The 24,741-nt window shown below is 40.3% G+C and overlaps 1 protein-coding gene across 3 annotated transcripts in view; it reads right to left on the bottom strand.

Moving 5' to 3' along the window:
- The window catches only part of LOC118507772 (homeotic protein antennapedia), a 68,512-nt gene extending 45,116 nt beyond the window's left edge, over nucleotides 1–23,396 (bottom strand). The window contains exons 1-2 of one of the 3 annotated variants that reach the window (XM_036046806.1): nucleotides 22,048–23,396; nucleotides 9,188–9,260 (exon numbers count right to left, since the gene is read on the bottom strand). The gene's annotated coding sequence lies outside the window, so the exon portion shown is untranslated. Of the gene's footprint in view, nucleotides 1–272; nucleotides 648–9,187; nucleotides 9,261–22,047 lie in introns of those variants that run through there. The other 2 variants (XM_036046802.1, XM_036046805.1) reach the window with 2 other exon arrangements.
- Nucleotides 23,397–24,741: the final 1,345 nt, after the last annotated feature.

Below are 24,741 nucleotides of genomic sequence, written 5' to 3'. Positions count from 1 at the left end.
TGTTGTGCAGAACCGTTAAATCTCAAATGTTGTAAACATGTACGATGTTGTATCATTGCTTATCTGTCGTTTGATTATGACAATTTAAATATAATGCTTAAGAGACCAGTTTTCTATCACTAATAAGTCATCATGATTGCAGCACGGCCAGGGTGTCATTGATGAATACAAAAAAAAGTCACAATGATTGAATCCTCTAAGTAAACTGATTTTGCAGTTACATGATCTTGCCAAATGATTCCCATGGTTAGTTCTTCGCAATGCATAGTTACCTTTTTGTTTATATCCTTCCGAGGTGATGAAATGATAGGTACTCCTAATTTCACTTCATAGACACAATTAAGATTAGTCATCCACGTTGTTGGAAATTGCCGCCTCATTCTTTCGTCCCGATCACACGAACCAAATTCACTTGACCAAGTTTTTGTCCACTTCATTGTGTATGCGGTCATTGGTTTTCAAGCCCTCATCGATGATATGGCCATCAGGTTTCAAAAGACGCAAAGCGTTTTTGAAGACAATATTTGTCGAATGTCGAGGCACACGGTACCAGAATGAAATTCTCACACGAAACCGAAACTTCTTTAGAAAAAAATAACGAACAAAATCAATCAAACTGCACTTCCACTGGTAAACATATATCTGTAATGAAATTGTAAACTGCTGGTGTTGAGAAAGGTGGATGTTAGTGAACTGCAACGACGATTGAAGCAATTAGCTGTATGTATGGTAAGTGAAACGCATACCTCTCGAATACAATCCCATTAGTGACAGAATCTGGTTGTTTGAAATCAGCAACGAAACATTGAAGCAACACAAAAAACTGACGAAAACGAATGTGCTTTAGTCAGCAGGAATGCTGTTCCATAATTACATGTGGCAAATATTGAACTTGCTGCGACAAACCGTAGATAGACCAACGGACAATCTAACACATTGACTTGCAAATATTGAATAGCTTCTGGTGATGTTCAGTAAGCTTCGAGATATGTAATTTCCGTTACTACATTTTATTCATTGTGCTGTGCATATTTCACGTCCACAACGCAATTGGAACCAAGAGAAATGAAGTTTTTTGTCTGCTTGTTTGGTTATTTCGTACACTTGTATTTCGCGGGAGCCACGATAGGAGCTTAACTAAGACGCACAAGGAAACGAATATTTTTGCAGATGGTTTGTAAAACATCCGTCCACCAAGGCACGACTTTGAAGAATGCTGCTGACAACTAGTAAAAGAAGTACAACATCATACTAGATCCCTCCGAGGACAAGCCATGACCATCAGCACTAAAGCTGCTGGGAGCGAACAAATCGTCTCTCGCGCAGATTCTGTACACTCTCCGCACTCGCAGAGTTTCGTAAAGGAAGCTGCCTGCTGACGCATACAGTCAGACGATGTCAGTGTAGCCAATGCTCGGTTCTGTACCGTTCCGTTTTGTTATAGCGAAAGTAACTCCGAATTGAACATTACCTTTGTGAATTGTTATGACCAATCTTATAATTTTTTTATCAAATTAGTGTTATGCTGCATATTTTCGTAATACAATATTTCAGCCAATTTCCAACTTTTAATATTTCGCTATGCGTTGGCCGCTATGTCTCGTAAAGCATTCAGACCGACCTCGGGACCTCGGGACTGAGCGGTCGCTTTTTACCGTTTTGAGACCGAAAACGGAAGCTTGAAAGAGAGAACAACAATAACAAACCATAAATCGTTTGCCTGGTTACGATTGTACTCAATTTTACCACATTCTCTTGGAATCTATGAACAATGTTCTCTGAAACTTCCCGTTCAGCAAAAGCGGTTTCTCCTTCGAACGCAATGAAAAGTCAGTGCAGGAGCGAAATCTTCTATAGTTGTGGATTGTACATGTACGGCTCTCCTATCGGAACATCTAACGCTAGAACAACATCTTGGACAGATCCTTTTGCTCAGGACAGGAACTGGGGGAAAAGCTAGTGTTTCACGAGGAGCGCGGCACATTCTCGTGGTTCTCTTTTTGCTAAATGAAAACGAGAAGATGACTTACAAGTAGTCATTTGCTCCCATTCCTCGAATTATCAGAGAATGTTGGTGGTTGTGAATTGATAACAGTGCGTGTGGGAAGGATACATCACACCAACGGCAATGTATAAGCTTGCTGACAACAAGAGATAATGATTTAAATTTTTCATAGGCTTCTATTAAATACGAAATGGTGCATCGTTCAGTCCGTATGATAATGCATCATGCATATATATATACATATATATATACAGCAATATTCAGGATCGTAGCCATCGTCAATATCAAATGCTAAAATTTATTTAAAACTTTCTAAGCCTGCTAACTCTTCTGCAGAAAGCGAATCTGCTGTCTCGTATACAACCAACTCATCGGCCTTTCGACCAACCTTGTGTTGAACAAGGGCTCCTCTTGCACCGTTTCCTGGTGTCTGTTCCGGCGCGTCTGTTCGTGTTTCTTAGTATTATATTCACTTCACCCAAACCAGAAAACGCCACCTTCAGTATTGAGTGCCATAAATCATCTCTTCAGCTTCCTATGCTTTTAACGGTATTGCAAGTGGTTGTAAACAGAGAAGATTATTCGAAGTATGAGTTTCTATGCTCGGAGCATACTTGCAAGTGTGAGTGCACGGGTACAATAGAAAATTCTCTTTCCCTCGTTATAGGTTTGGTTGTAAGATTCGTCGGACTTGAAGTAATGGACGCTACGTCCCTGATGCCTCTACCTTCGATGGAACTTGGTTTGGTCTTTTGATAAGTTTTGTAGTTTTATCAACAAGCGTTTAGAATAAATAGGAGAATTACATTATCGGTTATCTTTCTGCATAGGCTTTTCAATGTCTCGAATCACTTTTTCGGAGCAGCAAGTCAAATGATAAATTATGCATGTTATTTTACACATTTCAAGCAATTTTTTCGCGTTTTTAAGAAACTTGAAATTTCTTGCATTTCGCAACATTCACACGTTTAGTAAATATGCTGTTGATCCTTGAGCGATGTGTATGCTATCGCTGGGGACAGTTTCAGTCAAGAATGCATTATTCATTGGTCACATGTTGAAGTAGTATATCAAGAGAAACGAACGAACCAACCGAAGATGCGCCAAGCCTGTTCAAATCTACCGTGTAACATCACCGACCATCGGTGGCACGAGATCCTCTTGGTCTCGTTACTTTATTCATTGGTTGTGCGGAATCTTCTTCCTACCATTGCAATCACTCACCCATACAACGATTCAAATCGATATTTCGATGTTCCTACAATGCATCTGACAATTGTAGAATTGTTCAATCAATTCCACCACTGAGCGACATTTATTGGAGTAGGGCCGATGACACAAGATCCTGATCGCGACATCCCGATAAGGAGCTGCAAAGGAAAAAAGCGACCACGAAAGAATCGCAGACTACCTGTACGCGTACGGCAAGTAATTCGCTGCACGGGTTGTCTCATGTCGTCGAGAAGTTGGTCGAAGCAAAGTAATGTCTGTATCACGGTTGTTTATGGCAATTTGAGTCTCCGATACATCTGAACAATTCGTAAAACTGAGACTTCAACCAAGTACAGTACAACCAATGTTTTTTTTTTTTTATTTTGTTGGTTGCGTGTGCGAGTGTTTATGTTGGTTTGCTATTTTTTGTCTACATTTACCGCGATTGCAGCGTGTCGATCACCTTCGATTGAGCGAGAAAGACATATCCATTTAATTAACCGAAACTTCACATTCCTCCCAAACAAGCGGGGACAGGTACGGTTTCAGCAAAAAGGATACAATGCTCGCTAAGCACCATCTACGTCAATATATGAACAGCCAAAACTGACAGTTGGACATAACAATTTGGAGCTGGCACATGGTTTCCCGCTATAGCGCTTTAGCAAAAATCTTTGATGATTGAAGGTTTGTAACCTTCGGTTTGTAATCGACAAAGTCGCACATTAATTATGGCAAGCGTTTAATTCAATTTTTTTCATATTCACGCAGTAATAGAAGTAATGCATGAAGTTTCAAATATTCAGCAACTTCACCATAATTCGATTGCCTCTTACAACAAAGCTTGAGCAAGTGAGGGATCAAAATAGAATGTTGCGTTTCACAAGTTCCCCGTTACAGCTGCTCTTTTCAGTCTCAGATGAAGGTTGCTCCAGAAATCCTTAGAGTTTTCTTCTGCAGCGATGGAAGCGCGTGGCTTCGTTTCAAGAAACAGGAAAAACTTTTGAACAGGCTTAGCAAGGAACATTCTTGACAGGTTGAATGGTGAAACTGTAGTACACTCGCTAAATTTGATTTTAAACTATCTGAAAAGCCATTCCAGAAAGTGTTTCAAAGCTCAGTATAATACTTTTCAAGGACCTTGCAGCATTAGAGCATTAGTTGACTGAAGTATGTCTTATAAGACTATTTTCTATGTTTCACAGCTGTTTGGTTTTGTTGAATTGTGCAATAGCTATACATGATTAAATTCATGATTCATGATCATGATAAAAAGCAAACAAGTTGTAGTAGGTTTTTTTTGTACCATTTAAAACATAATATTGCGACGAATTACCCAACTCGATAAAAAATAATTTTTATTGCGTATAAACTTTTCCAGGCATATATTTTCATGCTAGGAGTTCAACCAAGGTTACTCCGCATTGCCTGTATAAGTATCGAAAGATATCTAAAGTATTTGTCCTACTACTCAAATTTATCAATCTTTGTTTATTATGTGACACTTTTTCATTGTTTAACGGAATATTTTACCATCTTTACAGATTATTTTAACTAACGCATGCAGTCAGTTTCACTAAATTTCTAACTTTTACGAAATACATCGCTGTGGTGGGCTGTAGATTTGAAAGTTTTATTCCGAGCTAAACATGTAGGATACGTGGTAAGGTCTAAAATTACCATAGGTCCAGCAAGAACCCATGCATGAAAAAGTCGCTCTATGCATTGTCTTTATCGTTGTCATCCCTGGTAAGTGACAGGGAGCACAGCAGGTGACAGTTGTCGTAAACGTTGAATGTTGTGTTTCTTTTTTCCTACCGTAGTCATGTTACAGAGAAGTGAAAAACCCACGATTAAAAAAGAAAGAGCAACACAGACCTTTATTTTCCGTGCGTTAGGGAAACACTCAATTTACTTGTGCAACAAAATAAATGTTGCTTTGCAATTGTATACATTTGGGAAATTTGGCTCTTTACTATTAAAAAGCTAATATTCTTTTGATTAATTTCTTTTGAAACTTTTTTTAAACTAAATCTTTTAAATAGCTTTCGTTTTCCTTTTCATTCAATTTGTTTAATCAATATCTTAGAAGTATCTTCAATCGATTAAATTACCATTACATCTTTAAATGACGCAAGCGGAAGCAAACGAAATAGTTAAAAATTCCTTTCACAGCTCGTAAATCACGACTTAGACTGTTTTGGCTGATGATTTTTCTGCTTGCTCCTGCTCCAAAAGACAGTCTCACCCACAATATTGAAGAATGCCACGATTACCCGTGGTTGGCAATCTCAAAGGCGGTAAGAGTCTAAAAGAAAAGAAAAAAATAACCGTGCCGTTGTACCGAGACATGCATGAGGTAGGCAGGAAGCTAGAGCTCGTTTCATGGATTTTTTAGTGCGTTGTCCTTGCTGGTTCGCTCCTTCTTCCGAAAACAATTTTAACATAGTCTAAACAAAAGCGTAAGACGAATGAAAAAACGGAAACATTCTTCGCTTAGTTCGGAAACAAAAGCTTCGTCTACATCAAATCTGCGCATTTCATGTGGATTGGCTCTCGTTGGCGGAAAGTACATATCTTCCCTCGAATACACGGATGACTTTGACGTTTATTCAAATCAAATTTGCATTTCTTCCTTATCCATCGCAACACCTCAGCGATGAATCTCTGGTTTGCTTGACGAGAACGATGAGGGCTATAAATTTTCTCGCCAAACTCTCTATTCGTTTCTGTTTGAGTACCCTCCTGTATAGATAGATTTATGTATATTTATCATTAAGACTCATTGAACAAATTAATTCCACACATTTTCTTATTCATTCATCATTCTGCAGGCTGTGGCTCATGAGCACACGGCCACAAGGAAGAAGCCATCAAATATTTCCATCAACCTTTTTGCACTCAATACATTTTCCCAATGTGCATATAGGAATACCTTTTTATATGCGTTGAGTTAAAAGATCTCGCTTGTTTGTTTCTTACTCAACTTGAGCCTCTGCGACAAACGCTAAGCAACAAGCAGATTGTGCCATATTTGAGTGTGTGTGTGTGTGTGTGTGTGTGTGTGTGTGTGTTCATTGATTGTTCTCGGCGTGTATGGTGAGCGCTTCCCGGGTATCTTGAGATTCGCTTTCATCCCGTCTTTCTTGAGCAATTTAATTCAGCAAAAAGCTTCAAGGAAACCAAGGAAACCGAGTTTCTTTTCCACAGAACAAACGTTAGGCCAAGATCAGTTTGCTGTGGTTGGGTACTCGAAACCAGAATATGTGTCGGCATTTCATTTGACACAGTGCATACATTCATCTGGGGATGAAGCGATGCGGAGAACCACCAACGCTTTGAACGAGGCCGGTGCAGGGAAAGGAAAAAACTTTTCATGAGGCAACAGCAGTCAGCCAGCCAGCCGCACGAAGAAGGTAAAACAGCATTTTTAACAATTTAAAATCATTAATAATGTTGTTATGTTAATTTTATTGCATTTTTATCTCGCTCGCAACTTAACACTACTTATGCTTCGGAAGCATAACGCGAAGGAGCAGCTAGGTATAATAAGCATGAATTAATATTTTCTCACCAATCTCACCAATAAGCGTGTGACACATATCGGTTCTATTTGTGGGTGGACAGAGAAATGATAAGCAAACGCATGCTTGTGGGAGCTTTAATGTTTAGTTTGTTAATTCTTCAGTGCAACATTGACCACTTGTTGCTTTTGTGCTTTTACTGCAATATATATGTGCGATTTCTTTTCCAACAATATATAGCATTTTTTAACGTGCTACTTGTTTAAAATATAAAACAATATTACCATTACCATTTTAGCACCAGCGGCCCTTGTATCGGATGCGGTATGTCGTTTGTGCGCTTCAGTTACAGGTTCATTTCGATAGCAATAATTAATTCATGGAAATGTCATACCGGTATCGCATAATTAGCGTTAATTTGCAGAAATTAAACGAGCTATAAACACTACGATAGCTATTCATCATCCGAATGCGTGAAGCTAGATAGAAAAATCGCATCCAATGTGTTGGATCTCTCCTCGTCCGCAACGTAAGTCATGGCTGCTATATTTGCGTAAACGCAGTGTTGGTGGTAAGTATGATAATTTTCCTACAGGGAAAATGGTCTCGACTCAGGCACACGCTGATTAGATCGCCTGTAACCCTGTAGATTGAAATTAAAGACATCTTTTCAAGGGTCACTTCAACTCATCACTAATTCACAATCGTACGTCGTCGGATGCAGCATTAATAATCTGTGTGGAGCGCAGAGCGCAACTTCACTTTAAAATACCGACGGGATTTTAGATTTACCGTTTGATATCCCGGACCTTCATTGGGAGCAACGCTACAGGTCGTTCGACTTATTTAATAGTCTGGCCACAACCCGGTTACACGAAAAGAGAATCTAGTCTCGTTTGAAACCGAAACCACGTGAAAACGAAATCTTGTCCGCGTAGTCCAGGACTTGTTACAAAAATTGCTCAATTATCAAACCCATGGTTTCTACCAAACCTTTTTAACTGGTAAACTAGGCCCACTTATCATTGCTTAAGGATAAAAATGTAAATTTATTTATGTGGAATTGAGTACGACAAATGAGCATGCCAAACTGTCGAAAGATATAGAATATAAAAACACTTTCTGAGAGAGGTATGTTCAATGAACGGATGGCAATCCATATAAAAATTACATCTTGTGATGATGAAGCATTGAACCAAACAGTAGATTCGTAGGTACCCGAACGAAGGTTTTAAAGAATGTGGTCTTAGCAGATGAATCGTCTAGGAGAGTAGATTTTTGTGAGAGTGTGAGACGATATTCGCTCTCAACTACGAACGGATACGACAAATGAATAGAACAGAATTAGAAGGTAAGTAAACGACAACATAAACTTTGGTAAAAAAGGGCAGAGAAGTAACCCAAAGCTATCCCAAACAGAAGAGCTTTGCAGCATGAACTGCATTGCATAAACAGAAAAGACCAAACGCTTTCGTTTTCACTCAAATACGCTTGCGTGCTCGAGAGAAAAGGTATGTGTCGGAGATAGGATTTTACATTTGTGTGTGAGCATTTTTATCAGGAGCGGCCATTATTCATTTCCAATTCACTGTCAACGCCAACCCAGATGGCTATCGATTACCGTCGGCATGTTGGCTTTCCACAGCATTGGAGTATTGAGATGTTTTGTGTATAGCACTGTTTTAACGTGTTGTAAAGAAGATTATTACAAAAAAAAAAAACAGCAACATTCATTGTACAAGAAGCTGAACTAATCTTTGACATACTCGTTGGTACGATTCGGAAGAAATTTACTATGATAGTTTATAGGTACATCCTTATTGGCCATGACAGAAATTCAATTTCACATCCTGTTTTAGTTGCTGCATTTATTCGTGTGAAATGCTTATTATTTTTGGATGTATGTAACAGGTGGTTGCTGCCGCTAGTGAAGTCAAGGACATAGTTGTAGGAAACAAGTAAGTTCACTTTGTTTTTCTAGATTCTCTAAAGACATTACTCCACTGAGACAATCCTTCGGGAGCATCCGTATATTGCTTTAATAGCTAACGTAAGCGCATATAATTTGCTACCGTCGTCTGTACACTAATCCAGTTGTAAGAGCAATACGGCCAGGCCGTTCTTCAAGTATCAAAAAAAAAAAAAATACATTTGTAACATTTTTGATAATCCTAGCAAGTTTAGTCTATTTTTCACATTAAGTGCACAACAGTTCAAGGCGTAAGATACTCAAATGTGAGATTTGAAAATAAATATTCCACCGTCAACGCATATAATAACTCCTCCAATCAAATTGAATTTTTTTTTTCTTCATGTTTTTGCATAACGTTCTGGCCGTAGTATTTTATGTTATTGAACACAAATGGTCTACATTTATACACGTTAAGATAAGCTTCTCGTCACAGTTGATTTTGAGCCATGAAAATAGCACAATTACAATACTTACCTGTGTATATCAACGTTAGATGATTTAATTTCTTTGGTTTGTTTGTTGTTGTACGGGTAGTAAAGCAGTCTATCTGTAAAGGAAAAGAAAACATTCGTTCATTAATATTCCATTGCTTAGTTGAAGGCATCAAAATAATAAAATCTTTCGACATTTCATAGTGAAATGGAAAATCATTATGAGCATAATAGTCATAATTTCCCCATTCAAACAAACATTATTTCACCATTCACATGTTTCCTTTTCACAAAACACGGAATACAGCTGGTGATATTAAAAGGAACTATAATTTTTGCGTTTTGTTCGTATCTTAATTAACCAACAGTGAATTATTGCTTCCAATCACTGTGTTATACACATTGCATACAAACAGGGTGAAACCGCTTTGCTTGCATAGTTCGGATGAAGGAAAACACCGTATTGCATACATGTTTCGCGGAGGAATGCTCACAAGAGAGCGCTAGCTTCTTTATAGCACGCGATAGCATCGTAGAATGTGTCTTGACTAAATTTTAGCAAAGCGTTCGTTACGCGCCATCAGAGCATTTAGCGCTAGAAATTTAATAATAATGAAATGGGATTTTTTCTTCACTACTAACTTACGATAGCTCTCTGCCAGGTAGTTCCGTCTTTAGGTAGTTAGTGCCAGGTAGTTAGTCCTGCTTAAAGGAAGATGATCGAGATGGGCCGGTCCTGTCGTAAGAAAGACTGGTGCTATCATTTTAACACCACCGGCCTACGAATTTTCAAAACATTCCTCAACTTTCAAACCATTCCAAATTGTATTGTAGTACAAGGCATTTTCATTAGCAATAAAGATGTTTATGAGCAATACGGGGTGAACAAACTCCTAATGAATAAACAAAAGACAATTTGATATGAAATTGTGTTCGTTTGTTTGTTGGAAAATTAGTTAAAAAGTATACAAGATGTAATATAACAAGATTTCAAAGTGTTTTTATTTTTATGAAAGATAAATGTCCATGAAATTTAATATTTACGGTAGACTTTGAGTAAACAGATGTAAAAAAAAAATCATATTCATTGACTGGTCAAATGTAAGCGGACTGTCTATAACGTGTTCGGTACGGATGCTCAGTGGTGTACCGACCGAACTATGGCATTGCTTGGCTGCTACATCATGAGTCCAATTCTTCGTTTTTCCATTTCTGATCATCAGCGTACTTCAACATGCATCATGTTTTTTTTATGAACGTTATTCATTTATTTTGCTCAGACCGAAGATTGGTGTATTGACATGACCAAGATTTGCAAAGAAGGATAGGACAGATTCCAATGTTCAATGAATTTGTAAAGCAGTTTGAAAAAAAAATCGATTTGTTTCTGATCCCAAAATGACCAGAATGTCGAACGCTAAGTAAAATAACTAAGCCGCCGAATTTGCAGGAAACCAGAATTGCAAAAAGACCTCCTGAGTTGTGCGAAACAACCTACTTTGAACTAGCAACACACGCTAATCGCTATTACTCATGAGCAACGAGATACATCAAAGCGTTCGATCTCTGAAAAGCCATATACTGTTGAGCATTTCGAAGACCTTTTATTGCCTTTCTCGGGTGCGCTTTAGCAAAAAAAAAAAGAAATTCTAATTAATATGGTTGCACTCTTCAACGTAAGGAATTGGTTTGCTCGTACCTTTAGCGAGCCAAATTGATTTATATCATAATTCCATGGACACTAAAGAAATGCACACTGAGGTAGGGTAGTTGAAACTGTAAATCGTTATTTATTTGTGTAGCAGATTGTCGCTTAAAAAACGCTATAGCCAGAACGATAACATCTACCGCCATTATCACCTATTATTTTAAATTCGGCATCTGGTGGCTTGCATTGTTTTGCAAATACGGACAATCGCCCCGGATAAGCGCTGCTGCTTTCAGGTTTGATTCAAAAGTCATGCAGCATCAACCCAGGCCTATTACTCGTTAACCCGGATTGTGGAGCTATTACACAATTGGTCACGTGATCTTCTTAGTGACTATTGTGGGAAATCTTTCACGAAACCATCTGACATTCGGCGATACGATCAGAATCTTGGCGGCCTGCGTGGAGGTGTGAAATGCCGAACACATCCGTATTATTCGTACCCGCGGATATATGTATTACTGCAATGCCCATCGCAACGAAACCTACCGAATGCAAATCATAATTGTTTTGATGCGAAGTGTACGGACCGCGGTACCAAGATTTCGGTTCACTTGATTATTAGCAGTGCATGAAATTGCGACGAGAAACTTAACTACACTTCCGAAGGGTTTTGCTGTACGGATCTGTGAAACTAACACTCCATACGATTATTGCGGATGTGTGCAAAATGTAGGAGAGAAGTTTTTTAAACAAAGGAATGCCTCGCCGCCAGTGTGCTCGCTCTATTCTGATACGGGGATTAAAGGCATATGATCTTAGCGGTTGGTAAGCGGCCGTAAGTATCGACGATTGAGATCCGACAAGATCCCGCGGTGTGGCCGTTTGAAAATTCGATTGTTTTTCTTTTGCCATTGACTTGCCCTACATGAGCCCATGGGCAGCACTGTTGCAGTGATTGCAGAGGATTCCCAATTCTGTGAAACGCGCAACGCTTTTGTGTTGTCGTTTGGAACGTATACATGTGTCATTTTTTCTATATCATCCGTTAACCAGCCAATTCATTTTTTGCTGTTGTTGTTTGGTTTGATTTGGTTCCTGCGGTCCTGCGGCCAGAGCGTTTGCATACGCTACGTTTTAGGAAGCGAGCTGGTTAGTGCTTTGCTTTCAACGGGCAGCCGAACAATATTCATAGTATTTTATCCAAACACCTTCTGGGCGTTTAATTCAGATGACATGTATCATCACAAATGAGGCTATGCTGGGTCACTGGTATACGATTGGAGGAACGGGCAACATGCTTCAGGAATCTATATAGTATTCTACTCCTACAAATACACATTTTAAATTCACAGTTTGTTGGTTAGCCGGTGGTATGCACACTGGCAAAGCATAGATGAGAAACTATAAAACAAATAGATTGATGTGTTGTTTTGAAAGCGTATTCCACGGAAGTGTATTTTTTCATGCTGGTCACGTACATAATAAACTTTATGGCAAAAAGTTTCAGGAAGTATTAATCAGTTTTATGAAACTGTGAAAAATTTGAATAATATTACGTATTTACGAGGTACTCTATATCGATCGATTGACATTAGCACATCGATGAATGGATCAATTCTGCCATTAAAACGTATGGCGTCTCATTCCTGAAATGTTTATAGCAAAATTTTGAAGGTGGCTTATTGTGTGATAATTCCACATTTAAATGTTTTGTGCCAAATAAGCTTTCATTATAACTAAAATTTTGCAAATATTGCTCATTCTTCGACATCATTAGGGTAGTTTTATCTTTAATACTGAATCAGTTTGCTTTCTCTTTCATTCAAGCTAATGGAAAAAAAGTTCATACAAATAATTGCCATAAATTGCGCTTGCGTTGAAAATGCGATAGGTGCCGCTGTTCTTTGCGTATTATGACGCTTTTATTAGGTCAAGGATACGAATGATATTCCGATGCTATAAAAATCTTCTATCGTATGAATCCTTTTCGTATGGTGGTTATACTATTCCATAAATTGATTTAATATTCTCATGTATGGGATGTGCTTTTCGCTTTCTGCGGTGGGCTTAAACAACACACATTTCTATCGTACTAATTTAGAAACAGTATTGATGATAAACATGTTAAAAATATAAACCTTTAGTTTTGTCCTAATCAACGAAAGCTCTGAACACTTTGGAAAGCTCAGGACACGATTTTTATAGCAAGCTAAGGATATTCTTCGTAAGCTTTTGATTGTCAAAAATATCCCGAGCAAAACCGGGCTCAAAACATTATAGGACATTTTTATTATGATTTTGGTTTGTCGTAAAAGATGTTGACGAAAATGTTTTATTTCTTTAGTGGTTCAGAAACAAACAATATTTGTGAATTCAAGCGTTAACAAAACACTGAAACTTATATTTGTAAACAGATCATAGTAGAATCCAACATTTCTTTAAATTAGCAAAAATATATTTTTCACATCACATCACATCACATATTTTTTAATCTTTATGAACCTCGGACAAAGTTGTGTTTGCTCAAAATATTATTCGTTTCCTAATCAATCGGAAATTTGCTCTTTTAACACAAATAATAACTCTTGCAATGGTTTGGTCTTGAAGGCCTTTGTCCGTGTTTCGTTTTGACAATCAGAAAAAAAACATTGTAAAAAAGAGTAGACCGTAAACAAGGCAATGAATGAAGTGTTTGGAGCAACAACGAACAAACGCAAGGTTGACTAATTCAACCTGGATCAACGGGGAACTTACAAGCGAAGTCAGTTAAATGTATCATATCACTACATAACAAGCGGGACACAATTTTCACGTATTAAATCATAGTATAAATTATAACATCCTCCGCCATAGCCGCTGACATTCATTCTCCATTCCGTTTCTATGTGACCTTTCCTGCTTTAATCAGCAGATGCTAGTGTGCGTTCGTCTACAGGGAAGATAAATGATGAATGTGTTCGTCTGCGCAGCAGTGTGCGTGAAGCTTTCCTTTCAGAATGGCGGCGGAAAATTTCGAGAAAACCACAATGCTTCATTCATTGGCCCGAACTAATACCATAACGCGTCTAACTATTTCTAATGAGCACGTGAAGCACGTGTGTGTGTTTGTGCATTCGGGGCAAGAAAATAAATTTGAAACGAAACTGCTCCATGTTTCTTTCCTTGCGCAGCATCACGTTTAAATTTGTCAAATGGGAGGAGGTTGAATATGTAGTACAGCTGTGTAATTTATTGCATCCAAAATAAATCATTCACAAGCACTGTTACAGCAAACCACAAAAGGATAGCATTATTTGAATCTATGTCTTCGTGTTTGCATTAGGCTCAACGCGTAAATGGAACTCGCGTTTTGTGTGCGTGTAAGTTTTTTTGTTAATTCATCCTTTTTGTTCGTCGGTTCCTTTTCGCTTTAAGCTTACGTATCTTTCGGCAATTTTAAATCATTTTAAAGCGTCATGTTGAGATGTTTTTGCTTTCAAGAAAAAGAGCAATATTTCCTTTAATTTTCTAGACCGTTTGACGTTTTTGGCGCTTGTAAAGTATCATTAAATCAATATAACACAAAAGAGTGTGCGATATATTGAATCAACTATTCAAATTTGTGTGCGGTATATGTAAAGTATCAAATTTAAACGATCTCCACTCAGAGGTAGATGATACAGCTGACTTTGAGCAAGTAAACATCAAGTTTATCAAGTTTATTTGAAGAATGACAGTTTTCTTTTGAGTTATTGAGTTTGTCCAGCATTGTAAGAGCGGAGTTGCTTGGTGAACATTATTTGTAAGTCACAGCACGAGGTAATGCGAGCATGGCTCCAAAGACATGGAAAACATGAATAATAATAAACCGTGCTACAATTTCTTCTTCGGCCGTCATGTGTGCGGCCCTGATTTCACCAACTTTTCTAACACCGGCGTATCCGAGTGTGGATATTTAGAAATATCTAAATCTAAAAGATGTCTGAACCTTGCCTTAATTTAAATGACGCTCCTGAAACGTCTTTATCTACAAAAAGTGTTTGTTTCGTTCAAAGAGTTCTGACACTGTCAAACATTTTGGAGAATCTTTTGCATTTCATGTCTTCCAGCATCAAGACAGAGAGAAAGAGAGAGGAGAGTGAGAGAGAGAGAGAGAGAGAGAGAGAGAGCAAAGTTACCAAATACCAAAAAGCCGAAACACGTGTGACGTTGTTGGGCTCCCCTTAAATGAAATTTATATTGATTTATTCGACACCGGTGGGTAACACGGTTTATGTTCTAGAATGCGATTCCTACCAACGTGCTGTTATAACTTTCTCTGCTGCATAGTTTCAGGTGTTCAATGTTACGCATGGCAGCTGGGACAAGCAAAAAGCACACGAGTACGGAGAGTTCGTACAACTCCAGAAGTTACCCACTGCACGAAGAGAAGCTGAGCATTGATTGAGATTTTTAATATCGTATGCTGTATCTGGTAGCGAAGCGAACCAGTTCCCTAACTTTTGGATGCACTATCCTCGATGGCGCTTGTACCACCTTCCAGTGCAAGGCCAACATGGAAATGAAACGCTTTAAAAGTCATTAATTTTGGCTTTTCCCATAGCAGCTCGGACGGACGGACGGACCTGGTTCACCGGCATGCGTTATCCAGTAGTATAATTTCTCTCCACAGTGAAATCATTATTTGGAAGATCGTACATGAATTGGTCCCAAAAAACGGAGCACCACACGTGTATTTCGCAAACCCACCGTCTGTCCACCGTATAATGGCCATGCATGCACACTCACAGACTTGCTGTAACAAGCAAGTATTACCTAGCTGAGTGCATGGCCGTGTATGCAGAGCACAATTCGGGAAATATACAAACTTTGTAAGCCGGGCCGGGGTTCGCCGAGAGTGATGGCACAGTAACGCCAGAACATCTAGCATGCGATGATGAGAAATGGGAAATAAGAAGCCTGTGGGCTAGGTGGACTGGAATACACATAAATTATTCTGCCATCAGATGCACATATACACCCTGAAATACTCGTAGGGTCATCGAACAGTGGCAAGTAAAACATGGTGATGGTATTCGACAGTGCTGTACCTGCATAAGCAGAAGGCATGGTTCAGAGTTGGTAAACGGACGATATACTCTTGGTCTTGCTTAAACACAAAAATTCATAACCGTTAAGGTTATGAAACTCTTAGAAAACTGTCAAGCAACACTCGGGTTATGTAGCTTATGTTTGTAAATTAATTTAGAAGGCTGCCAATGCACAGATAAAGTGTAAATAATCCTGGCTTGATGATGGTGCCATCAAAAACTACTTGAACGCCTCATTCTACGAGGGAGATTTTCGAGACGGTCGATATTTTAAATTTAAAAATTAATGTTTTACAGATTTAAAAGCTGTAAGATGTGTAAGATGTTTCATAGAGTGAAACGAGATCTTGTCATTAAGCCTTTTTACAAAAGTACATGCGTTTCACTTTTTTATTATTCATAAAGAACGGCCTAAACGCTAAACGTTTCATTTTATAATGTGATGAAAAGCATGATTTCATTTATACAGTTTTAGCTTTTTTCTGCTTTTATTTATTTGGGGCTGTAGCCTCCTGCAGGTCTTGGCCTGGCATTTTGGGTTTCCTTGACTTAATTTAGCCCATTGATGAATGGTACAGTCCAGCGTGCGGGGAGACGGTCCGAAGGGGATGCGACCCATAGTCCTGTCGTGTGAATACCGAAGCCGCTACCACATTAACCATCGCTCTGCAAAGTTATAGCATTGGACTTCGATAAAACCCGCCATAGAACAACTTCATGTATACACACTTTAATCAACAACGATGTTGAAATAGAGTATCATTAGAGCATAGCAAAAGAATTTATTCATATGCTCTCCATGTGCCATTCGAAGTGACTCATCTGGCAATTCTGGTCTGTTTTTTGTACCACAAATCTGATAGAGCCTTCCCGTAATGTAGTTATTCAGACAATAAACCTTCAACCATACGTTTTCAATGTTTGAGGTTAGCTCGTCCAATGATCAAAAACATTTCTGACGAACCTCGAAAACTAGCGAAGAACTACATCAAACAAAACATTTGTGAAGAACATTAACAAACCACGTGGGCTACATAGATTTGTGAAACGTAAATTCAAAAAAATCCTTAACTCACTAAACTGTGGTATAAACATAACTAAAATGAAAAATTGACTCTTTCCTGACCAACCTTTCTGCATCAAGGTGCTTTCGCGTATTTTGTGTAGGGCGTAGAAAGAGTGTAATTAGGTCTTCGTGCATGACTTGAGATTGACGTATGCCTGGCTTTGTGATCTGGTACGATTACCCTTGTAGTGCATGTGTAGCGCGGCAAAGAGTCTTTCAGTTAATTAAAATTTTGCTCATACCTCCGCGCCGAACCGGACCAAATTCTTCCTCATCTTCGAATCTTACATTAAGTCGCTGGCTGACTTGTGTCTCTACACATTCCTTTAAGTTTTCGCTCTCCTTAGCCGTTCGACTCTTCTTCAGATTTGCTTCGTCATCTCGATAACGGATGTAGCCAGGATTGCACCTGTCACATTCTTAAATTATCTTAGCAAAACGAGTAACTCAGACGTGCTGGCAGCGATCAGACAAATTTGTCTTCAAAGCAAATCGAGCAACTAGAAAGCATTGCATTAGATTCCGCTAATCTTAGCGTGCATATAGGAAAAGTAGTTCTGAAAAATGTATCGAACAGTTTTCGAAACAAAGGCTTCTGGTTAGTTTGAATGTATTTCTTGATAAATTTGTGTGCTGATTTTGTGTTTCAATCTTATCCACCAAAATATGTAATGTATTTCTACTGATGCCTGTCTTTATTCTGATAAAGAACTTCAGCAGTGACTAGAAGCTCATTGCAATAGAAAAAAAAAAGTCCCTACAAGGAAGGCTGAATTGATTGACTTTTTTTTAAATGCGAATAAATTTGATTTTATGAACCTGCTAAAATTTGTTAGGTTTTGAATCGAATTGCAATAGTTTGTGCATTACTCTTTGGTTTAATAAACTTCAACATAACAAAGCCAAAGTACACAACTTTCAAGTAAACTTTCCGTCCAGACCTGATGGGCACTCACTGAACATTTGAATTTGCCACCAAAACACTCAATCGAATCGGTTTGGCCCAAAGTGAACGGTGAAACTAGCGTTGTGCAACGCTACGCAACGGGGTGCGCGCGGCGAACCTCGAGTGGGAGGCTGGAAATTTGCATTATTATTATCACAATAAATCACTTCATTGCCCCGACGTGTCTCTTTTTCAGTTCAGTTTGCGACCCAGCCCGGCGACACGGACACGCACACAACATACAAAACTCGCAAGCTCGTAGTCCGTAGCTTATATCCAGCTGGTCCGAGCAAAAAAAGGTGAACCGTGGACAATCGCAAAGTGAACGATCGCCAAAAGAAAATCGATGGGAAAAATAAATGTGCAGAACACGAAAACGTCATCCCTGGGAACAGGGTATGCATTGCACACGGATGTTCTTAAGTGGTTGGACGGTGACGGACGCGAAATTCAGCGCAAGTGTAGGTCGGGTATTTCGTGTCGCTCTAAACGGAACTTATGAGGGTGTGGCGGCGGTCGCAGGTGGCTCATCTCTTTTTATATCTAGATGGAAATCGGTGTTCGAACGCGTGTAAAGCGGCGCACCGTTACTGCCAAAGCTGACGCACGGGGCTTTTTTTTTGTTTGTTTTTGACATAATATCCCACATCTCATGGGATGAAGTTACGAGTTGCGAAAGGAGTTGAAAAGCGCAAAGCACGTAAAAACGGAACCGGGCGAAAGTAACCGCTTCATCGACGCATCGACGAATCCATCTACGACTATCGGCATGACACATTCGGTGAACGGTAGGACGGTGTTATAATTGCTCCCCCGTTTAACATGTCTGTCGTGGACTTAGGACACGTATGTGCAAAAAACGAGGACCATCCGTCCTGCGATCAAACCCACGCACCAAACGGGGCCAGCAAAAACAATCGCGTGACCTTTTATCGATAATCTGAGCGTCACACCTTTGTCACTGGTGGATGCAATTTGAGAGTTCCCGGACGTTTTGACGTATGATAAAGCTGAACGTCAAATATTTCAATATTTTCAGCGCATATTGCTGTCGAAAGCTTCTAACCTGTAAGCTTTGTTTCTAATTCTAAGCGCAGCTAGCTGATGCAATAAAATGGTGTTAATAAATTCTGACCGTTTCCTCCTTGCAACAAGATCATCTCCAGCAACAAGTTACGCATGATAATTTTGATTTCGAACAACTGCACGATGCGCTGGAGAAGAATAGAAAATTACGTGTGAACTGAGTGTATTCGTTTGCGCTCGTGTGTGATACGGTTAGAATGCAAACGAGAAAACCGGGCCAGTCCGGTGCAGTTTATGGAAATAGTTCAGATAACATTTGCAGCCTGTAGATTAAGAGCAATGTCAACAGCCACAGGCTTATCAGAGCTACTGGCACTGAGGTACAAGTTTGAAATGTAAATCTTTGTAGAAGAGAATGCGTAGTAAAGATAAAGAATCGTTTATTCGTGTTTCTTTGCCGTATGAAGAGTATCATTATTGAAATTGTTTTTATGTTGACTTTATGTTGATGAATAAAGGTGATGAACGGTATGAAGAAAACTTTGGAAAGGAATGGGTAAGGCCTAATGCAAGACACTTTAGCTATACACTATTCATGATGCAACGGACAAATCATGCTTTATTTGACATTCTTGTCCGTTGGACGATAGTGGACATACATCTAGCTGGGCTTTTGTTTTGATAATTTAAAATTAATGGATAGACGATGTGCGTAGCGTGTGTTTTCTGCTGAACACGATCACTTTACTGCATTAATGTAAATTAGTTTCGTAGCTTTCGCCTTACTATTGCAATCTTTGCCGAAACGGTAAAGTGTGAAAACCCCTATGAATAATATTTCTGTAAACATATCTCGAACGTAGTACTATTTGATGGACATTCTGCGTTCTACTACGGTTGCAATGTTCCCGGGTACCGCTACAGAAAACTCCTTTCGCTGGCTCGCAATGCTCCATCACCGTCAGCCTCGTGTCACCAAAACATGACCGAACAATTACAGGCGCGCATAAATTTATGCATGTGAGCCAACGCGTACGTGCACGTACTAGGTGGTGTGTGTGTGTGTATGTATGCATTCATAATTTTCGATGGTTCAGGCAGTTCAGGGCTCGCGGCCTATTCTGGGCCTCCTAGCCTACTTAGCGAGCGCGAGCGGGCGGTGTGCAATGCGTTTCAATGAAACGGCGGTACAAGTGATGCTGACATTGTGTGTTATTGCCGCGCAGCCAGAGTTTGAGAAAGGGCTCACAGAGACAACAAATCGTCCCCTGCTTAGGCACCGAGTGTTATGCAGCGATTGAGAACCGGTGAACACTAGCCACCGGATATCACCACCGGAATACACCGGTGGCTTGTCGACGCATTGGCACGGTCAGCTTGTGCAGCGATAAAGCGGATGCAAAATGGTGTGATTTGTGGCTGGTTTTTCGAACTCATAACAATAATAATGCTTAAATCGTGTAGTGCATAATTAAATTACCATAATGCAAATTATGTGCTCTATAATCGTACATTATTAAATTAAAAATTACGTGGTTAAAGCACGTACTTTACTTTTGCCACTTTCTTTGCGGCCCACCGAGCTCTCCTGGGCGGCTCGGCAATCGTTTGCATTTGGCTCGTCGCGTCGCATCCGATCGCTGATGTCCGGTTTATTTTGGTTTACGACCGATGGTTTGATTGGTCAAACCGGGGATGGAGCAAGTCCGTGACACGATCGAAACGAAAAAAGTTTTTCGCAAACTACTATCACCTTGCTGCAACATTTCTCGACAAGCAGATGCCACTTTTGGGTTTTGCGCGATAACACTCGGCAAGACATTTCAATTCAAAATCACTGCATATGTTCATGCTACACGGCTTGCGTGTTTGAAAAGCTGTGCGAAAACGCCGGATTGTTTCCGTGTGTGTAGCTCGTTTCATTCTGAGGCACAGATCGGGCGTAGAAAAAAAAAAAATCGATAAGCACGTTTTCAACGTAGCATTCCTCGAACCCGAAATAGACGTCTCCACCACGGACATCCACGATGATACAGGTACACTAATCCATGGGCCGATCAGCACAGCCGAAAACGGGTTTAGCGAAGGGGATTTCTTTTTCTTAACGTTTTACCCATTCCCAGGAAGCAATCCCTTCGCATCTTTCTTCTGAAATTCTGTGAATCGGTTGAAGTGGGCAACACACGGCAAATATGTATTTTTATTGACTGATAAAGTTTGCGCTGATAGGTGTTAAAATCTAGTTAGAGGTTTTTGGCATGAAGTCGATTTGAATTTAAGTCAATAAACCAACTTACCAACAACAATGCAAGATACCTCTGTGTGAGAAACTGTGCCTACAATTCAATGGTGAATGAATGAATCCCGCGCAGTATTTGATGCATGATAGAAAATGAATAGATTTATTAAAGAGCAACTTGCTACAAGTTTTCAGCAAAGTGGGAAGAAGCGCACACTCGTACAATTTCTTAATATTCTTTAATTCGATCGGTTTGATAAAACTGGATTGATAGTACGAAAATCGGAAAGATTAATGTGCAAGCCATCAGTTTTCGTTTACACTTTTATAGCTAACCACCTGTAGAACTTGTAGACAAAACGAACGATAATTAGAAATATTTTTCGAAGAAATTTTGCAAGATAAACTGTTTAGGCTTGATTCTCTTGACCAATTGATTCTCAACTAGTCATGACCGTAAATAGAATCACATTATCTAATGGACAGAAATGGCTCAGCGTTTGTAGTAAATGATCATGGTTATGAGCCGAACGAAGAGATCGGATTGAAAACATAACATAATTTACATCCGTGTGCATATTTCCTTCATTTTGTTTCACTTTTCACCTTTTTGCAAATCCCAAACGAAGTTCCAAAAATAAACTTCGTGGCTTTTAACGCTTCTACCCGCTGCGACAGGGAATGTGATGGATGTACATGTCTTTGCTGATGCTAAAAAATGCCAAAGCGAACATTCTCGAAGATTAGATACACGACATACAAAGGATTAGAATAGAAATGGAATGTTGTTGTTGAAATGCACAATAATTAATTGTTCTCCAACTCTTGCCGTCAGCAGTGTGACGTGCTTTACCGTCGGCTCTTTTAACTCTTATGCGAACTCACTTATGAAAGAATTCTACTTACATACAACAATGGAGCGACGTTAAATAGCCTAGATGGTTGATCAGGAACATCGTATGGTGAGCACGCGAAGATTTATAAACGTTTTCTTGGTAAATCTACCAAGTACCACCATGCACTAGTAGTAGGTAAGTAAGCGGTTTACACCTATACTGTGTGGTTCTATTCGGTTCTTAATGTAGAACAGATTCAATATTCGTGTTTCAATTCTTTATCACTGCAAATAGGAAGCGCTGTTTCTGTCACCAACTGTCAACTGCTTTGACACCTTTCTTTAGCGTTGTTTGTTTATTTATCCACCAAACGTTTAGTGAGTTGAACAGCAGTGTCGTTCCGTGTATTACATCTTATGTGGAACGATCTGGATAAAACTACACGATTGCACAATCTGTCGGACGTGTGGAAGCGGTTTAGAGACAACTAGTCACTCTTCACAAAACTGCACAAACGAAGCATAAACTCGAACTCATCATTCGTCATGCTGCTTGGCCGCGTACTCCTCTCGGAACTGCAAATCGCACTCTGTCAACCGTCTAAACTGTGATCAATATTTTTCTTTATTCGGCTCAGTTTCAAAAGTACACAGCCACACTGATCGCTACATCCTTTCCGAGTGGGAACCTTTGCGAATGGGCACCGAGCGAGACACAGTCGGGCGACGGTTTAACGACCTTGGCGCAGAGGAGGAGTGCAATAAAATTTTACGATTTGTTGTGACTGTTTGAGCCGACTTCGGCAGGCGCACTTTCTTCGCACTGTAGTTGACGTTACACTACGACACGGCAATTGTCACTGAAGTATTCTGGTATATTGGGTGTGCTTATCGGTGTAACACCATGCCATATTACGTTGTCTCGGCAGGCATTGGGCACGAACCTCGAATAAATTGGGGATGCATCTGAAAATGTAGAGCTACCACATGCACTGCACTAGGGACGGTGCTAATTGTACAACAGCCAGGAACCAAGAAGTTGGTTGCAAGCGCTGTCCGATATTCTTCTATTTGTGCGTGTTTATGCCTTTCTAATTGATGTTTATTTCTTTACGATTTCTATCAAACTAAACCATAAAATACGATTTCTTTTCTGCCCACTCTGGACTGGCACGGCTTCGGGCATGTCGACTGGTTGGCCGTCAGTCGTGTTGCGTACGAGAGCCCCTTCTTGGCCGTGCTGTGCAGGCAAGCAGGGTGGTTCGGGACAGTGTGCATGCCCTTTTGATGCTTGATAGTGTGTGTGTGTGCCTGTGTCCGGATTCGGACTCTCCGACGGTGATGGATTGTCCCATTAGTTCCGGGACTGGCGGCTCCGCGTTGGTGAAAGAGAGAAGGAGCGAGTAGCACCCAGTTGACTTTCTATGTGTGTGTGCGTGTGAGACGAGTGTTTAAACGCACTCACACGTGCTTCACAATTGTACTGAGCTTAGTACACGTTCGCCAGGCGGGGGAACCACTGCTTCCTGCGAGGTGCAAGCTCTGGCACAAGGCGACAGTGAGGCTGAACGCGCGGGTGCTTTAATCCGCGTCTCGTATATCTTCGCTCCATTCCTGTTTCGGTCACCCTTTCTGGCTGGCCATCTTGCCGCCTTGTTCGTTCGAGGACTCTCTTCGAGGAACGGCTGAGTTTCGTGAGATTCTCTCACATAAACTACCTTTCGAAAGATGTGGCACGCAGCGTTGGTCCGGAAGAGGGGTGACCGGGGTGGTGCGTCCCACAGACACTCAGACGAGACAACAATAACAATCAATTTTGTGATAAAAAGAGATGAACGCACCGGCATGGCGCACACGGGTTTGTCTCGGGTATGCTTTATTTTCGGCGTTACGCTCGTAAACCACACGCGAGCGAGTCAAGATTTACGATGAGAATTTCGCTCTCGGGGCTCGGCAAGGGTTTTACTGAGGCGCGAAGGCAGTCGTCGGAAATTTACGATCGTCAAGTGTGTGTGTGCGCGCCATGCGGTGAAGGTTGGGGCAACTCCGTTCGTCTTTCCCCCGCCCGTCCTTGGAACGGGTCGTGGCGGAGCTCAGGAGGCACAAAGTGTACCGTGCCCAAATAACTCAGCCGAACAGCACAATAAAGCACGATTATGCTCTGTCTCGTCGCATGCGTTCCCCTGACGGCAAAGGCCTGGAGAAGAGTCCGCACGTGCTACGGCCAAGATTCGAATGAAGTGCAAAAACATTAAAATCATATGCTCGATTTCCCCTTCGAAAACGGGAACAAAACAAAGATGGTGACAGCGAATAGGAGGAGCAATCGTCATAAACCATTCAGAGAAGAGATATGGCGCTTTTTCTATTCCGCCCGAACACAAAAATGTTATTTATAGCCAACCCATATTTTCGGCGCTCACTCTCGCAGCGCAGCAAACGAACCCGTGAGTTACCGGCGCTCTTGGGTTTGGCCTTGTTGTTAAAACTGGTGAGGCACTGTAGGCTTACGATGATGGTTTTTATTACCCGAGAGTGTGAAAATTGAACGTGTTAGAACGGAATCGAGCCGGCGTGAAAGTAATTCAAGTACGCGGAACATAGTTCCAGCAGCAGTAGCAGCAGCAGCTCCGTTTATTCCTCACAACCGAGCATGAGTAACGACGAGTTTGAGATAAAGTGAGGTATTTGGTAGAAATTAGGAAACGCACACGAGTTTCGTGCACTGTGGGATATTTCAGATAATGATTGCTCGAAGTTTCACT

The sequence above is a fragment of the Anopheles stephensi genome, chromosome 2 (assembly GCF_013141755.1).
Source record: "Anopheles stephensi strain Indian chromosome 2, UCI_ANSTEP_V1.0, whole genome shotgun sequence".
In the NCBI taxonomy this organism is placed as follows: domain Eukaryota; kingdom Metazoa; phylum Arthropoda; class Insecta; order Diptera; family Culicidae; genus Anopheles; species Anopheles stephensi.
Note: the sequence above shows the minus strand (reverse complement) of the source record. Positions and strands in the feature narration are given on the sequence as shown.